The sequence below is a fragment of the Anopheles coustani genome, chromosome 2 (genome assembly GCF_943734705.1).
Source record: "Anopheles coustani chromosome 2, idAnoCousDA_361_x.2, whole genome shotgun sequence".
Lineage (NCBI taxonomy): Eukaryota > Metazoa > Arthropoda > Insecta > Diptera > Culicidae > Anopheles > Anopheles coustani.
In genome coordinates this window covers 50,368,566-50,391,430 of record NC_071289.1, presented here as the reverse complement: position 1 = coordinate 50,391,430, position 22,865 = coordinate 50,368,566, and positions in this window count along the sequence as shown.

Genomic DNA, 22,865 nt, shown 5'->3' with positions numbered 1-22,865 from the left:
GCAAGTAAACCGACCATCTGTACGCTTAACGGAACATCGAGTGCACCATTTTCTCATATCCTCGAACAATACGAAGATATAACTAAGCTGAACTTGCAATGTCGTCCTACCAATTCGTCCGTCGTACATCAAATCATCACCACGGGACAGCCAGTATTTTGTCGACCGCGCCGTTTACCCCATACCCGCCCATCGAAAAACTTAAAGCAGCAAAAGCCGAATTTCATTACCTCATAGAACAAGGAATATGTCAACCATCTAAAAGTAACTGGGCCAGTCCATTGCATATGGCTAAAAAAGCAAATGGACAGTGGCGTCCATGCGGTGGTTATCGTAATCTGAATGCAATTACGACTCCAGACCGATATCCCGTACCTCACATCCAAGATTTTTCGAACATTTTACATGGAAAACGCATTTTTTCATGCATCGATCTGCAACGTGCACACCATCAAATCCCTGTGGCTCCCGAGGATATACCGAAAACAGCGATCACAACACCTTTCGGACTCTTCGAATTTAAATATATGACTTTCGGATTGAGAAATGCAGGTCAAACGTTACAAAGGCATCTTCATGCAATACTCGGCGAACTCGATTTTGTATTCCCATACGTCGACGACTTGTGCATCGCATCTGAAAATCTCGAGCAACACGAACAACATCTGGTAACGGTCTTCGAAATTCTGCGGAAACATAACTTAGTCATTAATCCAGGCAAATGTCAAATTGGTCGAACAACCGTTAAGTTTCTCGGACATCTCATCACACCTGACGGAATACAGCCAAACCCCGACAAGGTCAAAGCCATATTGGATTTTCCGAAACCTTCAAACGTGAAACAGTTGAAAAGATTCCTTGGGACCATCAACTTTTACCGGCGTTTCATACCTCAAGCTGCGGAAAATCAACGAGTTTTGCACGCAATGTGTCCTGGGAACGTTCGTAACGACAGAACACAGCTGAATTGGGATGATTCAATTGACCGTTTGAAAGCAGCTTTTATTATCGAATAATCGACAGCAAACATCTCGAAGGGGGGAGTAATGTAGCGAACATAGTAACATCGAAATAGGTAGGCTAAGTAAAACATTATAAGTCAAGCAAGCTGTGCAACAGTATATAAAGAGCAAACCGCCAGCTTGCAAGCAAGTTTAATCTTGGCTTCCAACTGGGAAACATTTAAATAAATATAGAACACACTATAGGACCAACGGAGACTGTCACAGCAGGGAAATCGGTCCCGACAACGACGTCATCGGCGATGACACCGTGAGGACATCCCGATGACAGGAAGGCATCTCGCCCCCCTCGCAAGGAAAATTGTTATAAGAGATAACTTCTATATTTCGAATTCCAATCCAACGTTGTTTCTGGGGAATGTCTTCAATATTCAGTACTCCAATTTGACGTTGTTTCGTTTTTCCATTATTGCCATTTTATGATTTGTAATCACTGCGGTATCAGGTGTCTTTACTTCCATAAATTTTCGAAGGCATGTTAATAAACATTCGCTACTATGGTGAGCAGTGGAAACGTCTAGTCCGCTCCGTCAAGGCGGGGACAGGGGACGTATACACGGAAGGGAAACTCAACTACGATGAGTTCGCAACTATGCTGACGGAAGCTAAGTTAACCGTCAATTCTCATCCACTAACCTATCTTCGTTTAGATTCAGCCGAATCGGAGGCTCTGACTCCGAATCACTTCTTATTGGGCAGCTCAGGCGGACGTAGGACACTTACGCTGACCACGGACACTTCTTCCAAGACACCGAAGTAGTTGTATAAAGGTATTCGGCGACACTTGGATAGAATGTGGCAACGTTGGCTCAAGCAATACTTGCCAGAGCTTCGGAAGCAGACAACGTGGTTCGCTGAGACAAGACCGCTGCAAGAAGGGGATGTTGTGTTGATAGCGGATGAGAATAAGCGAAAGGACTAGACAAGAGGACGGGTGCATGAGACTATTTCTGCAGCCGATGGATGAGTGCGGCAGGTGCTTGTAAAGACAGCACATGGAATCGTGCGTCGACCTGTGTCCCAACTTGTGTCGTGTTGGACGTACCAGAATAAAGTGCGCCTCGCTGCTCTTGCCGCACCCGGGAGTCAGATGGAAAACTGTCTGGAGTTATATACTCGACAGAAGACTCCTGTCAGACCATCGATTGATTCTCTACTTACTTGCAAAAAACAAAATAAGTTTACGCTGTATCCAAGAGTTACTGGGAACTGCTGCGAAGTGTGACACAGTGTTTCTCCGAGACGGTCACGCACGTTTACGAGGCTACGATAGCCAATACTGACTGGAAACGAGCACCCACACGCGACTCACTATGCTTCGTCGCTACGCCAACTAAATCATCGTTGGAAACAACGTTCGCGTGATTGATCATGATATTCTCGCGTGTGCCTTAAGAGAATCACTGTACCAAAACCTATGGATTTTCTCTGTTTCTAATTGTAAAACCACAAATAAACAATATTTTACAAAAAAAAGTAGAGCGAGGTAAGAACTTTAAATTTCAGGGAATTGGAAGACTTTTAAATATCAGCGAAACAAGTAACGTAGTTGCACTTGAAGTACGTTTTGCGTAGCTCTCGGCTTCAAATTGTTTTACGGTCATATTTCGTCACTCTGCGTAATTATTTTTTCGTATACGTGAGTGAACATTTGCAGTGCTATAAGATGGATGTTTTGGCATCGATCCGCAGTGCGAGTGATCTACTAAAGATCACTGACAATAAAATAGAACTTGTGAAGGTGCTGCAACAGGCGGCGTTGCTCGTTAGTAGCATGTTGTACGAAAAGTGTGGCCGCTTCATGACATTGAAGTCTACGAAGCGTGCTAATTCGTGCAAGTGGGTTTGTATAAAAACTCTAATCTGCCCGGGGAATGAATGTACGGTCCGTACGGGCAGTATATTCAATAACTCCACCCTTCAAACCCCCCCCCCCCCCCCCTCCACTCCCCTCCACAGCCTATGCGAGTGGTTTTTGCTTGGACGCGTAACACCAAGCTAGAGTTCGCGGCTGCCGATTCCGGTACATCGCAAAAGACCGCTGGAAAGTGGTATCAAGAAAATTGAGTGCCGACCACGTGTTTCACCACCAGAATCAAATTGGTGACGAGGGATGCGTATTTGAACTCGACGCATTCGTCGTCACCATGCAGAAATATCACCGGGGACGAATGTCGTACAACTACCAAGTGTGGGTTTTTGGAGGCATTTGTCGTGAAACCAGAGATATTTTCGTTGAGATCGTGGAGAAGCGTGATCGAGTAACTCTTCGCAATCTTATTGTGACCCATGTCCATCCGGGCACAACAATAATGGCCGATTGTTGGAGGTCTTACAATGCCTTGCACGGTTTCATCCGTCAGATCATAAAACATTCACAGTATTTTATTCACCCTGACGACCCCACGGTGCACACGCAGAATATTGAAAATGTCTGGCGATGGTTGAAACCGTTTCTGAAGAGAAAATGGAACAAACCGAGCCGGTTTGATGGAGTACACTACGAAGTACGACGACAAACGCCGAAACGGTGACACATTTTTCACTATTTGGAATATCATCAAAATAGCACAGAGCTAAAAAAGGATCACTAGCTCTTGCAAAAGCGATGCGCTTCCTGCGTTCGTTCCCTAAACATACATATGTATACAGTCTGACAAGAAAGTATCCGTACAGTCACCAATTTCAACTTTAATCCTCGTTATCTCAGCGACTACGTGACCTAGGACAACCGTTTGAACGACATATTTATAAATTATAAAATTTAGCAAAGTGCGCTTACAAGTTGTACAATCTCATGTTGCACGCAATCTCAAGTTGCATGCAAGTGTGCTATGCAACCAGTAACCTGCTGCTGGAATAGGGAAAACTATCCAAACCAACAATCCCGCAACAGAATAACTGAATTATGTCTTCATGATCGGTCCTGATGCGCTTGGTTCTTGGTTTGAAGTCACTAACTTGCCACGAATGTTTAGTATTTTCAGTTTGTCCACAAATATGAAGCATGAACAAAAATATCGAAGCGTATTTACTTTTGACAAAAAGTATCAACAGTTAAGCAAGCCGTAGACGTTACATATTAATCTGCACAGATGTTTGACGTCTACAGCCTTTCCTTAGCTATTTCCAACATCCCTCGAGATATTCGGGATATCTGGAGCGTGCTGGTGGAGGATCATCTCTCCTGGACGCCACACGTGAAACACGTCGCTGAAAAGGCCACGAGATTGGTTAAAGCACTCCGAATTCTGATGAGGAATCACACGGGACCGTCGAGTGCACGGCGACGAATGCTGGCCAGTGTGGCGACATCGGCTATGCGATACGCAGCACCTGTGTGGCACGGGGCGCTGAAGCGGCAAGTAAACCGTCGGTTGCTGAAGCAAGTTGATCGCACCTCCGCAAAGATGGTGGCAAGCACGTTCAGGACGGTACGAAGTGCCCAGTGTAGTAGCCAGCATGCCCCCGATATGTGAACTGATAGAAGAGGACCATCGCTGCCACGAGCAGCGGAGAACCACCAACGTTGCTCCTGGCGAGATAAGGAAAGATCAGCGATCGGAGACCATGCGTAGATGGCAGGACGAGTGGGACAACTTAGCCGACCAGCCTAACGCCAGCAGGTATGTGAGGTGGGCACATCGAGTGATCCCGCAAATAACGCCATGGGTCGCACGGAAACATGGAAGGGAGAACTTCCATTTGTCGCAGGCTCTTACGGGACACGGATTCTTCCGAGAGTACCTGTTCCTTAAGGGGTTCACCCTATCCCCGGACTGCACCCATTGCGTAGGCGTAGTAGAGAACGTGGAGCACGTGCTGTTTTCCTGCCCGCGGTTCGCAGATGTACGGCAACGACTACTTACTGACCAACAGGACCTCGTACTCACTGCCGAAACGCTGGTGAGCCACCTTCTCAGTAGTCGCCGAAACTGGGACAGAGCAAACGAGGCAGTACACAGCATCACCAGGGAGCTGCAGCGCTCCTGGCGAGCGGAGCAACAGCACCGATCAACGGCAGCAGCAGCGGAAACGAGAGCGGATGCTGCGGCAGCAGAAGCGAGGCGAGTGAGAAACAGGCTGCGTCGACCGGGCGGATACTCGCGCCGTCGCCCGGCACTCACCGCCAGACTCAACGCCATGACGCCCGTGGACAGATCAAACTGGCTTCGGGAGTTGCGCAACATCCGTGAGCGAATCCGTCGCCTGAGGAACAGGACTATCCAGCGAGCTACGCACCACGCGCTCGAGCGCAGGAACGACGCAATGCTGAGGGGACACGAGGCTACGAACCAGCAGGAACTGCAAGACGCACAGCGAGACCTCGTAGCAGCGGAAGCAGAGCTCGTAGAAATCCGAAGGGACCAACGGAGACTGTCACAGCAGGGAAATCGGTCCCGACAACGACGTCATCGGCGATGACACCGTGAGGACATCCCGATGACAGCAGAAAGAAGGCAAGGGTAAACTGAGCCAAACATGGGAGCAAGACGCGCACCAAAGCGCACGGAACAACCAGCTCGGAAAGGTTTTTAGGAGGTAGTGGTGGGAGTTAATCAGCGGGGGCAACCCGTCTGCTGTATCTCACAGAGTCCGTTCCCCAGGGCGTGGTACCCCTTACCTTGGTAAGGAGCCCGACAGTCCCTCAGGAACAACCCCTTACCCTCTTTAAGGGTCTGGGGGTGCCACAGCGTCCGTAAAGAGAGATTTTTCTCCTTTCCAAACCCCCCCCCCCCCCCCCCCCCCCCCCCCCCCCTTGAAATTGTGTTTTGAAGCAATTTAAAATTTTCGCGCGGCACTGGGCCCGGGCCTTATGAAATACGTTCAATAGAGTCAAGTAAAAAAAAACTCGACACCGGTTAACTAGCAATGGTCTTCGTATAAATTAACAAAAAACAAAATGCACCACCATCAGAAGTGATGGGGAATTTCCTTAGAATTGTTTTCACCAATACACGATTCTTCAAGAGCTTCGAAACACATACAAAACACAAATTCATATAAAATACAGTCACACACAAAACAAAAATATCGCCATGATGTACAAACCAACCAGAACGGAATCCAGAGCTCACTCCGATGGACAAACACGAGAAAACTGAAGGAGATGTTTGATGACAGTTTTTAGCAAAAAATAGTTTCAAAGCTTCCTAAGATTGACTTGAAGTCGGACAGTACCGAATTCAATGGTTTGAAAGTGACCCAACTGGACTTAGAATAAATTGTTGAATCAATGTTACATTTGACTAAAATTCCACATTTCACCTCCTAGATTGCACATTAAAAAATGTGAGGTGTAAAACACATAAAAAATACATAGTGCAGCCCGTGTAACCGGGCAAATGAGCTAGTCGTAGATAAACTTCTATTCTATCCAATGAGTACTTTACATTTCAAAAAAGTTACATGTAGGTCACTTTGTTCTAACGAAACCCCAAAAAAGGCTCAAAATCCATGACAAAAAAGTATCCGTACATGATGAGTATTGATGATATGCCATCCGTACATGATGTGCCAATATGGTGCAATCAATGCCACTTGCCTCAATAATAGCCTGTAAGTGCCAAGAAATAATTTCTACCAGTTTTCTTTTCGAAAGATGCTGGAAATTTGACCCGATTCCATAATAGTTCTAAAGATGTCTACTAAGATCAGGATAATGTTCCGTTGATGGTAAATCTAGGCATGTTCAGTAAAACAAAAAATTATTGACAATGTTCACAATGTTTTTGGACTTATGGACTGCATCGAAATATATATAGTTTATATAAATGAATAATGAGTAAATAGCTACATAAGTTTAGTTAAGGCAAAGAATATATTGTACATAGTTGATAGTTTATGAACTCTATTGCAACGATATGAATAATGGTTGATTGTACTGCGATAAAACTAAATCCACAAATAAGATGCATAAGCATAACAAATATTCTCTTGTTGAACATTCTACTATTGAATACTTTTTAAAATGTTTTTTTTTTCTAAATGTGTGTGATATTTTACGAAACATCAGATTTTAAAATGCCGTGAAAGTAATGATCTGGCAAATATTTTTCGTTTAACTTTAGAACCAATTTGAAGAAAAATCGGTCCTGGGACGAGCGGAAGAATCACCGCACGCGTTCACTTCACCTGACCGAACTGGACCGCACCTGATCTTTCTAAAGAATCATCTTTCCCAGACCAAGCACCTTTTGCGGCCACATTTTGTATGTAAGGGAGATGTCATGAAGACCGAGCACCTTTTGCGGCTACATATTTTATGTAACGGACATGGCACGGAGAGGCACTTCTGTTCGTTAAGCTACAAAAAACAAAAAGAGGAACAAATTCGCGCCAAAACGAGTGCAGCTCGTGAAGCAAAGAAAGACGTTGTAGCTAAGAGCTCGAAAAGCTAAGTCCACTGCAAAAAATGCTAATTTGACTTTTATATCGCTGTTGAAATGTATTTCTATCATTTCTAGTTGATCATTGAATATTGTTTAATAAAGCAGTTGAATTTAATGAACTACATCCATTTTGTTTTAAGTCCGCCAAGTAAGGCACATTACAAAAACCAGGCGCCAAAATTGGAACATAATGTGCCACACAAAGAGTTTGTGGAACTTGAAGAAATATTAATCTTCGTGTTTCTAATTTATTTTAGTAATATCCTACGGTAGTTAGGCTACCACTGTGCAAAAACTAATACTATTTGACCGAACATTGTCTTTGTTATTCAACTTTGTATACACAATTTCCTCAACAGCACCAGATATGGTTCATCAACGGTAGAAGATAATTAAATATGCTCCAGAATGAGATTACGAAGAATATACATCATGGAAGACTTTTGTGCAAGACTATAAATGGGAAGTAATGATGTAGACTTCTCTATTAATAATAAATGTAATACAGTTTAACATAAATAAAAGGATGACAAAGTTCCACTACTCATTTTTTCAGCAATAGCGTCATTTCTCTTGCCATCATCTCATCAACAGGAATAGTTACAAGCACAAAACATTTCAATAAAATACTTATCTGATCTCTGACTGGAAGTAATTCACTCTTATTGAGCCCCCACGTTCGCTGAATTCTCTTCACTGAACTTAATTGCATAGCAAAAAAAGATTATGCACTAACGATTGATTAAATCTGCATCCAATTTCAAACACCGTAATTTGAATCTGAAAAATAAAACGACGTTTACATCAGTTAATTTACTGTATTAAAAATAAAGAAAATAAAAGGAATACTACTATCGGCTATAAGTTCAGACAAACGACACATTGACCAACATGCATTGAAAATATAAACTAATGAGAATGATTGAATGGAGGGGCCCATGACGCAGGGGAGGCGTGAGGAAACCTTAATAGAGCTTCACCGATTCACCCATCAACAATCGGACTAAATTTATTTTCACTTAAAACGGGGGTCTCCAAACTTTTTTTTAACGCGGGCCGCATTGCGTGGAATAACCGTAGCGTTGGGCCACATTTACCCAAGAAGGAGAGGATCTCGCGGGCCGTAGTTTGGAGACCCCGACTTAAAACATTGAAAATGAAAATAAAAATGGTAAAAATGCTATACTTTGGATAGACGAACCGAAGAAACCATTAATAAAAATCCTGACCAACTCAGCAGACTTATGAAACCATATGGAGACATAAAAATCTTTTTTTTTCTATTTTTAATAAAACAACCAAACATAATGTTTTTTTTACAACACAATTTGAATTAAGTTGAACAATGAGAGTTTCCATGGTCTTCTTGGAAGATCAATGGCTAATAGTAATGTGGTGTGAATACGTTTGTTCATACAGTATTCATTCTCAACAAGGTTTACAAATAAAAGTAGAAATAAAACAAACACCCAAAGAGTCAAATTTAGTCTATTCGTGAAATGTTAAAGTAAAATGATAATCAAAGGGTTGAAACGATTTTCGTAAGATAATGACTTTTTTCAATAATAAATTTAAATTCTAAGAAAATTTTAAAATTCATAATACTCACCATACTTAACACAATCGATTTCATCACTGGCAATCAGAGAAACAACCGTATCTGGAACAATTCTGAAATAGATTCACGAATTTATATCAACATTAGTTTTCATAGTTTTCAAAGGATCAAAACAAAAACTACTCACAATTAGTCAATCTTATTTGTTTTTTCTTTTTAAACTACAGGCTTATATGCTGTAACGAATGATTATATACATATTCTAATTAACACGATAAGTGCGACGCGTAATACCGTTCTGCCGGCGATTCTTAGCAAACCATCGACGACGAGCGAGGCTGTGCTTTCATGTTCAATCATGTCTCGACGAAACAGAACGAGACAAGACAGAGAAATGAAAATACCGTCAGACTTCAGCATGCGTGGCATCTGTTTTCTTTAGAATAAGAACAATTCTGTCTACAAAGCGATGTCTGAACTAATAGAAACAATAATGTCTCCAAAGCGATATCTGCCGATATCGATGAACAAATTCATGTTCGATTATTATTTCAACTGTGTTTGTGTTTTATACTAGAATATGCAAAGCCCTATGATTAAATTTTGTTCGTTTCCCGGAACGACGGACGGATCATTCTCAAAAACATTATAAAACGCAATCTAACCGGACACCTCAAATTATTTTGGCTCATTCAATGTATGCGTGAAAAGATTGATGATTGCACATTTGACACTGTTTAATAATTTTTACACAATCGAACAAACCGATTTTCAGAATTTGTGATCGTGAGATTACCTTGAGAAACATTCATTTAGCTGAAACTTTAAGAGACTTTGACCATTTTGGTCATTAGTCTCTCTATTTCAAGATGAACGACGTTAAAACTGCATTTTTACTTACCACACTTTACACAACTGTTCTCGTTTTTTCTCGTTCCTTGCATGACGTAACCAAAGTTCGGAGAATATTGTTCAGAGGGTAAGCACTTCCCACATGCAATCAAATTGATGCTGCACTAGAATCAAAAGGAAAAATATAGATTGCATGAATGGTTGACTAATCTATACAGAAAAAAACTTGTTCTGCAATCATTCGTTGTAACTACTTACAAGTCTAATAATTAAATTTTAATCACGCTGCACTACCTCACTGACGGTGTGATGTTGACTTTTCCGCAATGACATGCCATTGTCTGCCCCATTTTCGACAAGCAAAAATTTAACTATGCTTTTAATGACGACGTAAAAAAACTTCATAGTGAGCGATGAACCACCGAAATGCTGAATGTTCACATTAAGCAGCTTTTCACAGCCGATTCTGCGGCAACGAACCGAGAAATCGGGGAATATACACCGAAGTAAAAAGAATAGAAAGCTTTTTTCTCAACCGGAATCCAACCAACAACTGACAGCTGGAACCCAATGCATATCTAAACATAATTTCTCAAGACAAAAAACACATGATTTGTGGTTGTAGGGCTTTGTACTAAACGAAAAAACATTTAATGTTCAAAATTTCAAAATGTCCGAAAGACATTTCCAATCGGTATCTCTCAAAACTAATCGACGCGAAAATAAATCCCTCAAATTTTAATGAGCCGAGGCAGGATGTAACAAAATTGGGAGCTCCCTATCGTTTACTGTACTAAAAATCATACGATTTAGATTTTTCACAATCACACTGACTCCTGCGGTTTTATGTGTCTACAATAAATATTCTTTCTAATATGTTTTAATGTGATTGTTTGCTCATACCCTGGCGGCAAAATCAGCATCGTCTCGTTCTGTCCAATTGACAATTGATACCGACAGAAAGAGAAAGCATGATGATTTTGCCACCGGGGTATAAGTGGTATATTAAAAGATTAAAGTGTACCCAACGAGAAATTTTGGCTTTATTTTGAAGTAAAAGAATTCTCTTCACAACTGCCCGCTCTTCTTTTCAAAATTCTTTTACCCCTTCTTTTGCAGCAGATTTCCTATGCAATCTAGGCGTAAACCGACTTCTGAAAAGAAGTGTAAAACAATTCGGTTTACACTTGCGGTACGCCTCAAAAGAGAACGCTTTTGACAACGTGACTGTGCGTTTATATCACCTATTTCTGACTATACGTGCACAAAACGTATATCCATTCGTATTACATTACATGAGCTGAGTTCAGGATATCGTTTCTTTCCCATACTTATTTTTTTCATGCAGGAAAATACTTACGTTTGTTTTATTAATTTGATATATCGATAATAATAATATACACATATCGTCCGGTTCGGAAGGCGATCAGGCGAAACATCCACAAATCGTCCGACCCCTCCTCTGGTTCGTGCTGGCAAACAGCGACCACGGATCGTAGCAGACTCCTTCGACGTACGATGTGCAGCATCACTCCGTTATGGCCAGTGAAAACACGTAGAACACGTTGATGTTCATTTTGAACCGCTTCTTCCTCCTTGTCAAGACACTGAAATATGTGAAAAGCGCGGACAAATCTTCATCAGTAAAAACTCTCTACTGTGGGTTCTTACACACGTACTTACTGTCTGGCACAGGCAGTTGTGAACCACCCCGAGTCGGTCAATCCAAGCGCTGCTATCGGACACTGGCCACCAATGCCAGTTTACACCCGGTAACAGCCAATGATCGCCACGATGTCGAACCGCCACCGACCAACTATAAACGCTGCGTTGCAGTATCGGTGTCTCGACAGTGTCATCGTCTCTTCCTGTTTCCTTTCCTGACGTTTTCCTACCATGTTTCATGATGTTGTTTAAAACATTGTTCAATAAACCTCACTCCGATTCCGAAACTCAAACCCGCGAAAGCGTTATTCTTAACTCGCGCTCCCGAACAAGTTGTTTCGATTTCATTAAAAACAAACCAAATATTAACAATCGAAGGTACATGACGTTTCGAACGGCGATTGTGCCGAATACACGGTGTTTTTTTGGTAGGCATGTACACTTTTGGTAGGAAAGCGCAGCACGGTCCTCCTTGGGTAATACATGTATTACTTCTTTCAAAACGGAATAGTTGTTGGATGAAGAACTATGACCAACAGAGCGGGTTGAAGTTTTAAGCAAATACATCGTATCAATTATTATAAAAGAAAAAAACGATGAAAAGAGAACGAGTATTTTTGTTTGTTAACGCCTGGTTGGAACAACAGTTGCAGCGCATTATTTTCATCCATGGAGTTAAGCTGTCGTGTTTCAACAATATTATGGTACGGAAAAATAATAATAACAGTTTTAAACTCCATCATGATTCTACAATATGCTATTTTTTTCTATCAATTAACTTTTTGGAGATGCTCTTCACAAATTAATTGATAAGTACTCGACAAGTTCTAACCAATATGAAAAGTCGAGCACTTCATCGAGCTCTTTCGAGCACACCATCGTCAGCCAACCCAGAAGTGCTGGGTTACATTTGGTATGGTACGCTGGAGCTCGACCGTACCAAGTTTTTGGTATGGTACGCCTAATGTAGTCACGGGGTAACGCGGTCTGTGTGGCAGCGGCGATTGATTATCCCCTTAGTACAGAACACTACAACTGCATTATTAATTATTTGGTTACGGATCTATTCTTGAAAAATAAGGTCTTGGTAAACATTGGAAGCTAGCTAACTGTCTAATTGTTCGTGATAGCGCATATAGGCATGTCGTTTTTCGTATACGAAGCAAATGTGTTTTTGATGATTTGTCGCTAAGGTGTTTTGCGGATAAACTACTTCGGCTACCGTTTTCACTCTGGTAAATCCATTACATTGTTATCTGTAAACAATCTAGACAAATAACTTATTTAAATGTGATTGGTCTTCTCTTCCACGTCAGAAATGTAAGTTGATGTGTGTCCCCGTCGATTACGAGTAAAGCCAGCGTCAGCGACGAAGCAGCGTGTTGTGAGATGGTTAACTTATTTTTCTTGTTTTTAAAACAAATCAAAAGATGTTGCAAAGTAATGTAGCCAAATTGCTGTAGAAGATTGTTCTTTATTTGTTATTTGAATTTGTACAGAAGGTTGTTATTTCCCTTTGTATTATTTTGTATTTGACCGCGCCCACACTGCATATTAGCATAGCGATTTTGACACTCCGTCGTAGTGTATATGTTGGTCGAGAGGCCTTAGCCACGGCCAAAACAAATAGTTGAGACGACGGTCAGTGAAAACTACGACGGAGTGTTAAAATCGCTACGTTATGATGAGGTGTAGATGAGTGAAGATGAATGAGAACAAAATCGATTGAAAATAGCTGTTTCAATAGAAAAACAAATGTAGAGTTTACTGAACTACGTTACTTATGGTGTGGAGAAAAGGCTTGCTCTCTGATACAGAAACTGGAAAAATCAGATGTGGAAGGGCCAATATTTTAATATTTGTGTACGTCATGGAAACAGAGAGGAGCTGCTCACTCGATCATTCGTGCTGAATGTGGTAAGTTATAGAAAAATTACATATAATTATATTATAACTAAATAAAGCCGGACAATTTTTCATTTGACGGAGTATCATTTACCGTTTTCCACACTGTTTTCGTTATCATATCTGTCTAAAATCTTTGTTTTCCTTCTCGTTTCAGCACTGCGAGATTTTGAATGTAGTGTGAACGAGCATACAAGAAAAACTGAAGGCATTTAACGAAGTTGATATATTCGTGTTAATTGTTGGATAATCTGAGATCTACCTTCCAATAATCGTCGTTGAAAAGTGGTATCATTTTTTTCACATGCCTGTTTCATGAAGCAAGTTGGTTTAAGCTTTAGATTTACTAGTTAACGGTCATTTAATGTATGTTAGAATGTTCCGTTGTGTGATTTTCGAATTTTTTTACTTACTCGCTTATCTATCTATCCCTATGGGAAGTTTGTGATTTTGATATGTTGAAAAACAAAGAAGAAAGTGTGGTGAGTATCTATTATTCAACTCAGCCGTTTTTAAGTTTATTTAACAGTTAAGTGTATTTCAAGATGATGTAAACTAATGGTGGCAATTATGTTTATTTTTTTTCAAACAATTTCAGTTTTTATTTGGTCATTGTTTCTGATTGTCGCAGATAAAAAAGTTGCAAGCTGTGGGGATATTTCTTAAGAAATAAATCAATCGATGCGGTGAGGCAATGAAGTCCGGTGAGTATCGTTAATTTACTTTCAAATGTTATTCTGGGTGCTAAACGAATATTCTAAATTCTACTTATTGTAGTGACCTAAATTCTACTTATTGAGTTAAGTCGATGGTGTTAGAAGTGGTCTTGAGCATTGCTGAGTAGTAATGTTACATCTCGTACATTCCTTGAGAATTAAATCCCGTTATCACTAACTGTTAATTTTGTACCTTATCTAGCTAATACTGTAAACTTTTCCTTAGAAAATGAAGGATTAGTCATCGTCCTCTGTGGGATCAAGACTAAAACCTTGTCGCCTACCTTGATATTGCTACCTTTAGCACCCCGACAATCATCCGCGTATTTTTTACTTCTCAGCTTAGCATGTGCATCATCTTCTTGTACGCTTAATATATCCAGATCTATTTTAAAATCCCATAGACTAGGAAAAGTGCCTCTATAACGTCATCCTACCATGAATTCGAACGGAGTAACGCATTGCGTTTACGTGTATTATGCAAGTGCACAAATTCCTCAAGGGCTTCATTCCAGTTTCGTTTATCTACTTTCGCTGCGGATATTGATTTTATTATTTCTCGATTCAGACGCTCAGCAGCTCAGTTCGACTGGGCACATAACGGTATGGATTAACGCACCTTTACTGCTTTACGCTCCCTAAATTGAATAAACTCTTTACTCATGAAAGGGGGACACTTTGGATAGCCAGTGGATGACCCCATGTCTTGAAGACCTTACACAATGCTGCATCCGTTGAACGATAAGCTTCAAATCGATAACGTGCAAGTAAAGAAGATAGGTATCCACGCAATCGAGAGAAAATCAATTTGTAGCATCTCCCACGGTCCTCCCGGAAGGATTCGGCTATTCAAGGGGACCGATGGATTTCTTTGAGAAATGGCTAGACATTTTCGGGCTCTTTTGATGTATTGGGCCACCAGAAATGGTCCTTGAGAATCCTTCTGGTGGCCCGGCTACCAACATGACCTTCATGTGCTGTTGCCAAAGCCCTTTTCTTTATGATTTGGGAAACATGATGAAAACAATCAGATAATCCTTGAACAAATAAATTTATTATTGAAATTAATTGTTTATATAACAATGCATAATAGAATTCAACACTCAATCCAATGCACAACTTTAACATAAATGCTATATCGCGATTAATTTTTTAAAAAATATTCTAAGATACTAAAATGAAAATTTTTAGTTTCTTCGACATGTTTTTTGGCACTGTCGCCCAGCTCATCCAAGATTTTGATCATTTGATCATTTTGACGAATCAAAATTTTAATGCTTTTTCCGTCCTGAGACTGGCTAGTTGATCTTTTTTTTTTAACTGTTTTTCCTATTCCTTTTGCTCTACGGCGTTGGGTGACCGTTCAGCCTCTTTATTGTTGTCCGACGGCCCTCCTTCCTTTATCGTTATAATTGTTTGAGTGCGATGGTTCTGTACCCTCTTCATTATTTGAACCTTTGTTCTTAAATGGCCTTACTTCCTCCTCAACGTTAAAATTTTAGCTGATGGATGGCCCTACTTCCAGTTCAATGATCTCAACTATTTGTTCACATTTATCGTTTAATTAGCTTTGGAATAGGTACAACCAATGACTCCTTCCATGTATCCGGATTCCTGCCGTCTTGGTCAGGTCAAAACATATCTGCATAAGCTTGCTCATGTCTATTGGTTGAAAAGAAAATCTATGCCTGGGAGTATCAACTTGTCTCAGCTCGACTGGTCGTCTACCGTCGGAATGTTGCTAGTAACAAGTCTGACACTATTCACAAAAAAGTTGTTGAACCTTTCTGCGATCACCGCCTTATCGGACTCGAAACAGTTATCAAATTTCACGCATGAAGCGGTATTCTCTTCGGGTTTTAACATGCTTTTAAGAAGTTTCCAAAGTTCGTTACTATTGCTCTGCTGCTTGCAAATTTCCCTACTAAAGTACTCTTTACGAGTAGTTTGTAAAGACCACTTTGTCTCTTTTCCGTTTTAAACGTTCCAGAGCCAACGTATACCATCTGCCAAAGTATCTAGTCTCCACGGTCCTTTCATAAACTAAACTATTCATAGCACTCTCTAGTGTATCCTTCAATAGATCTGCAGCTTCATGGAAATTTGTAGTTTCCCTTTGTAGACCCCATGTTATCGCCTGACAAAGACCCTCTTTAGAGTACCTATTCCAGCATTTAATTTGTTTTTGAACTGTCCTGAAACGTTCATCATTCAAGTTTAAAAGCAATCAGATCAGAAAATTTCATGATCAGATTTTTCTACACAAGTATCTGTTACCACGCTAATTGAGTCTGTGTTGCAGTACACATGGTCAATCAATGTCCTGCTATTATTCGTAATACGAGTAGCTGCACTAACCTTCTGCTTCAGGCACACCGAGTCCATAAGCTTCTTCAATTTTTCGGACCTCGCATCATTGAACCAATCAATGTTGAAGTCACCAATTAAAACATTATGTTTGCCAAAATCCAGAAATCTGTCTAACCAGTCCTCCAGAATTTCGAAAATCGTGACTCACTTCGAACTAGGTGAGTGATACAGAACGCCATAGTTTGCAGCCGCCATGCCTCCGTCAATACGTCAATCCAATCAAAAATTATTTAAAAACAAAATTCCAATAACTACCCTGGTAGGTGGTTGAACGGGTAACGGTTAAGGCTGTGATAAGTTGATGGCTTTTAAAATATTTCGAAATCTTTCTGTAAGTTCGGTTGCTATTTGCAAAATAACACTCAATTTATCTATGTTTGAAAAAAGCAGACGACAAACATATCCTGTCGTACTGTTGCGATCCATTAGCCTTGGCTCATCTAATTTGACACCAAATTTCTTGTACATCTTTTCAAATGCAGTTTTTTTTTTCGATCATTGTACATGTGTTTTTAATTTTCAGAAACATTTCAGTTTTAGATTCAATTCTATACGAAATGTTGAGCAAGAATTAGAAAAATTTAATCGAACAGTGCAGCGGAGCTATTCCGTGAAATAAATCATCAGGAATTGGAATACATCTATTTTCTAGGTGCCCTACACTGTTAATTTTTCATCACATACACAACATATTTACATAGAATCACACAAAGAAGATGAGAGGTGCCGTAAGGAATCTATTTTTTTAATTTCAATTATTCTACACGGAGCTCTTGAAGCTTAACTTTAGGTTTTGTTTTAGGTGGAGATAATGTGTTCACTGCGTTTACAGTTTTTTTTTAAAGTGGATTTGGTGATATAATGAAAATTTTTTTTTAATACTTTATTCACATAAATATACTGGGATCTTGAGAAACCATTGTCTATAAAACATGCGGTTCTGGGAGCAGGATTTAAATCTGTGGATAGGTAGTCTAAAGCAACGGCATTCGGTCTATCCTTTGTATGCCACAAAAGCCTTAGTTCCCATATACTCCACTTTGTCTATTGTTGGTAGTACGGGTTTTGTTATTATCATACGGACGAAGATTGTTCCTTTTTCTGCTGTTCGGAATTTGTATTTTTGGTTTCCCCATGCAGGATTGGCTATTGTTTTTGGACCCTACCGTATACCTTTAGGATCTCCTTGATTTTTTCTTACGACACCTCCAGTTCACATCGAGACATCTTCCAGTTTCAGGGTAGTTGATCCGTCTCCTAATGAAACTTGTACCGGGTAGGTCTTTTCTCCTACTATTATTGTGGCGTCGGTCCCCATTGCTACGGCGCCGATCGCGGTTTGCATTTTGTTGACCGTGATCATAGCCCTATCTAAGGAAGTGCACTCTAACGAGGTTAACACTTCCTCGTCCTTTAACTTTAGTTTGTTTTTCACGAAATCATGTATATATTCTCGAGGGGTGGTCTAGGCATGCCTTTAAAGTTGCATTTTATGAAGTGGATATGTAAGTGGATTTCTCCATCTTGTTCTTTTATTCGATGGTATGAAAACGGCCCGTCTGGTTGATCGTGTCTTTCTAGTTTTTTTTATTCTAGAAACTGCCTTATACCAGGCTCACTCGGATGTTGATTGGTGTTGGATGGGTCGTTTACGAATTTTTCGATGGTTTAAACTGCCACTTAAATCATTTAAATTAATTCGTAAAGAAAAAGAACAAAAGACAAAAAAACGGTTGAGTCACTGACACTCGTATCGTTGCTTGTTCACTCGCCAAAAGTCAAATCGTGAATGAGATACATGCTTGAGCACATCACAAATATCATTGATAAACAAAACAGACAACAAAGGATCGAGGTTGCGGCCTTGAGGAACGCCATAGGGGCTAGTTAATGAAACCAAAGTGACATCATTTATTCTGACGCTATATGATCTTACGCGGTAGATACTCTATGAGCTGATTCAGGCAAGGAACCATCCCCCAGTCTTCCCAGTTTTGGAACTAAAAGGTCGTGGTTCAGCACATCAAACGCCGAAAATACGATGCACTTGTTAATGAGCCGTTTGCGCAACCACCACCGCGCTTTGTAAAACGCTGCTGGGTAATAACTCGATTCTCATCAGTGTATTCAGGGAATATCCAGTTCGAGCCGAAGAAAAAACCGAAGTTGCTGCGGCAAAAAACGAAAAACGCAGCCCCTTTTTTCGGGCCCCCTCTCTCTTTTTCTCTCCTTTTCCTTCTACACATTCTTATGTCTGTTACGTGAACTTGAACCGTGTCCATTCCGGTCTGTGCTCACCAACTGGGGACTGGGGAGTTACTATGTTGGTGTAAAAGAGTCAAGGCTATCACCATATTTCTTTTACCCATTGAATTCCTATCTCGAATTGAAGCTATGGCTGGTTGCCCCAACCTTCCCAAAACCCATCCTTTTACAAATTTGCGAATAATTCCTAAGTCTATCAGATGTTTACATGCTAAATCTTCTATAATATTTAAGTATTGTATATCTATGATGCTGATGCTGTAGATGCTTGCTTACGATGCTCCCCGTAGGGACTGTTGAACACGGGAGTCTGTCCTAAGCGGTGCAGCGGTTTAAGACAACCGTACGCGAGCTAGAGTTATACTTTCCGATGCAGGTGCACTTCAAGCATCCATAGGGCCTATTACGAAACTCTAACGTTAGAGAATTTCCGACTCGAAAGACACATTTGCATTATGCCTCATCTTCGAGTTTCCGTTCGGCTCCCGTTCGAGAACTTTTTTGTCGGTCAAAGTAATCTGTCTAACAATTTGGGAAAAATTGCATTACGGTTCTCGAACGGGAACTCGAATTCGACAAATTTTTATACGTAAGTCTAGTGCTACGGGAAGTTCCAAAAAGTTCAATCGAAGAGACCTCACGGGAGTTTCGGCTCGTCTTTAATAATGTCCGAGTGTCTTTTGGTAGACGATACGGCGTTTTTACTCGGAGAACGTCCAGAATAAAATTAACGGTTTCATTAGGAATTTCCTTGGTTAAAACGCAGTGTTGCGAATGCAACTTGCTTTCTTCCTGTTGGTGAGAAAATAAAAGAAGTGATTTCCGTAAACGGCCGTAATGGCACGTTTTAAAACTTTCACTATTTATTTGTCCTTGATTACAGGGGAAAAAGGGCTTAAATTTACCGTGCGTTCGCTTTTATACTGGCCGAACGCACGTTGGCCTCCATCCCCGACCTAGCAGGAAGATTTCGTGAAATGTTTCTTGTCTGTGGGACGGAGCGCTACGACCGTTATGCGTTCGTAACATTGCCCCCCGAGTAATTATGCCGACTGGCCATATTTACTTTACTCCGTCCTGTCTCGTTGTTTACTAACAGGAGTCACTTCGGACCCCGTGCTGGCGCGTCATCGCTTCCATCCTGCTTGACGTCAAGCACAGCTATCTTTGTCGCCGGTCGTTGGAGTAATCCGTTTAGGGTCTGCACCGTTGCTTGCCGCACTTGCCCGTCCTTAGCTCGAATTACTGCGACGATCCGTCCCTTGGGCCAGCTGTTCCTTTGTAAGCTTACGTCCGCGATACCTGCTTTTACATTTCCTCTCCTTTTAGGCCGTAGTGCTGTGGAACCGTCCTTGAAGGCGATCAAAGGTTTCCTTTCGCGAGCGGCGAAACCATGACCCAATGTCATGGTCAGGAGGTTGGAGAGTAATCGTGCCGCATGGTTGCATGCCAGCTGGCATTCCGCGGCAACGGGATAAGAGTACTGGATCGATAGCAGCACAAACGTGCAGGGTCAGCAGCCACTGGAACCATGGTCCGCTTGGAAAGAGCCTATGCAGATTGAATGCTTGACCGATAACGCGGAGAGACAACTGGATGATTAGCATAAATATGTGGGTGCATGAGATGTGGCTCTTTTTAAGGTATGACTCTACGTTACCGTCTAGCCATGGGATACCGATCTCCAAGCGATTACCTGCCGCCTTTGTTTCCGCTTTCAGCAATCCAGGCCGCTGCGAAGGTAGTGTTTCTGTTGTGCAAAATGCAAGGTGCTGCTCGACGTTTTTAACATCAGCGCACGATTGATGTGATGTGCGGCTATTAACCTTTCGGCTGTAGGGGACAAGGATACACACGGGCCGTAAATAATCCATCCTAGTCTAGTTTTTGCGGCGATGGGTTGACCAGCCTTTCCCTCTAAGGTCATTAGCGCCTGCCCCAGTCTGCAGTTATCCATTCCAATTAATATCCGCGGTTTGACGCCGGCGTAGCATTGTGCTGCCGCTCGCATCGTATGTTCGTACCGCTGGGACAGGGCTACTGTGTCTAGTGACTGCTCTGGTAATCCAAGGTCCTTGACCGTGTGCACCTTCGGCAGTTTATAACACTTGCTTCCATCTAACGCACCGGAAAGTGAAAGTGCGACCCGAATCGATTCTGCCTCTTCGCGTCTTTGGCCATCAGTCCATCTAAGACACAGAGGCTGCTGTACTCCATTCAACCCCAGCTCTCTGGCCAGTTCATGCTCAATGAGGGTCGATGAGGATCCGTCGTTCGTTCCTTTGCCATGAACAACGATCGGAACGTATCGGAGCAAAACTTCATCCTCGGTGTTTACGTGGACATTGCAGTCAACCATCGTTGTAGCCGTCGTCGTTGAAGCTGACCGGTTACCGCTATTTTCATTGTGCAGTAGTGTGTGGTGTTTTTCGGTGCAACCGTTTTTTGCGTTGCGATGCCACTTAGGGCACTTGGAGCACATCTTCTGCTGGCTTACGATAGCCCACCGCGCCTTAGTGTTGAGGGATAAAAACGTTGCGCACTCTGAAAGGACACTGCACTGTCCGTCACATGGTGCACACCTTTTGCCGCTGTCGTGTATTGCTTCGTCCTGTGTCTCAGTTACGTGTACATTCACATACGCGTTCGCTCGTCGTGTCGAGTGATGTTCCGTGCGGGTTCGTTCCGCTCCTGTAACAGTGCAATGTTGCACATGTAGTCGGGCAAGCCGCTTGCCCCGATGGTGGCACACATGTTCCGCACCATCACGCCGAAATTGGCCAGGAGATCGGGGCGGTTTACTTTTGGTGTAGGTATGTGGCGTATTTTGGTGATCATCGATTCGATGATCACCGCCGGTCGCCCGAATTGAGACCGCCGCAGGGTCGCCATCGCGAGTTTCAGGCCGGCCGGAAACAGGATGAGGCGTTGTACGGCCTCACGAACCCTGCCTTTGAGCGCCTTTTGCAGCCGCAAAAGATTTTCCTCATCGGAATAACCGCAGATAGCTGTTGAGCTGTCGTAGCTCGCAATAAATATTGGCCATTCTTCGGCGGCACCGGAAAATTTGGGTAGTTCCCTGCTAGCTACTTGGCGCGCGGCGAGTTGGCTTTGTTCCAGCACGGTCGTGGTGAAATTTGCCTTCGGCGTTGCGGAAGTGCCATTGGGTGTGTTGTGTGTGAGATGTTCTCCTCCCAGCGCACCGTATCTCCGAAACAGCTGTTCGCGTTCCGTCGCGAACTTGTCCTCCAGCTTGTGCTTTTCCTCCAAAAGCTCTAGGTTTCGCCTAAGGGTATTCTGTGCTGTAGGCGGAATCAAATATGGCGGCAGTGGAGTGGTGTTAGTGAACGGTGTACGTTCAATTGTCAGCTGTGCGATACGGCTGATCGATGCATCGGCGTCGTGTAGCTCGGTCATCGCCCCGAGTTGCGCCGTCCGTTGCAGCCAGTCCTCCGCCTTTTCGATCTCGGTTGGTGAACCTTGACCGTGTTCGCTGCGTTTAGGATGCAGCGTCCTTTTTTGAAGCTCTAGCTCGCGCTTCGCTAGCTTGATGCTTTTGCGCTCGAGTTCGAGCTCCTTCCTCTCCAGCGCGATGATTTGCCGTTCCAAGTCGATTGGCGCAGGCGCGATCCCAGCTGGTTCGACGGTGATCTCCGAGGTGGAGCCGTCTTCGGTGCACAGGTTTGCCTCCGTCGAATTTACCCGCTGGGCATCAAAGGTCTTGAACGCCCCGTTATCGTCGTCTGCACCGGTTGCACTCGAGGCGTCGTTGTGACCTTTGGTCAGTCTCGCAAATGGTTCGGTCGTTGACATCTTGACGAAAACGTAGTGGTGTCGGCTCGTGCTATGAGTTGGTGGTGTAAACTTGTGAAAGTTTTAAAAAATGTTGCGAATGCAACTTGCTTTCTTCCTGTTGGTGAGAATGCACGTTGGCCCCCACCCCCGACTAGCTCGAAGTTGACCGCCGGCCCGAAGATTTCATGAAATGTTTCTTGTCTGTGGGACGGAGCGCTACGAGCGTTATGCGTTCGTAACACGCAGTATCCATGGTATTCCCTCAATGACCTGTCCCCATATTTCCGTGACGAGCAACGTCTTCCTCGGGATCCTCGTAATTCGT